Raw genomic sequence first — 473 nt, 5'->3', positions numbered from 1 at the left:
TGTATATTATCCCATCACTGTTCACTGTCCAGCCTTTTTTCTCAAGACAAGTACAAGACAGGTTCGCACAACGGGAATTTGGTCTTGTGGCAAATTCTCATAGAGACGATATTCCCATATCCTAGCAATAGCCATAATGATCCATCAACACACAAAAGGGAAATAATTCAAATATACTGAATTGCCGCAATTTTCTTTCAAAAAATAAATATCCCAAATGAAATCTCAAAAAATAAAAAAAAATATTTTGAGATTTCTTTTGGGATATTTATTTTTTGAAAGAAAATTGCGGCAATTCAGTATATTGAATTATTTCCTTTGTGTGTTGATGGATCATTATGGCTATTGCTAGGATATGGGAATATCGTCTCTATGAGAATTTGCCACAAGACCAAATTCCCGTTGTGCGAACCTGTCTTGTACTTGTCTTGAGAAAAAGGCTGGACAGTGAACAGTGATGGGATAAATATACA

This window comes from Penaeus monodon, chromosome 27 (assembly GCF_015228065.2).
Source record: "Penaeus monodon isolate SGIC_2016 chromosome 27, NSTDA_Pmon_1, whole genome shotgun sequence".
Lineage (NCBI taxonomy): Eukaryota > Metazoa > Arthropoda > Malacostraca > Decapoda > Penaeidae > Penaeus > Penaeus monodon.
This window is presented reverse-complemented; position numbering follows the sequence as displayed.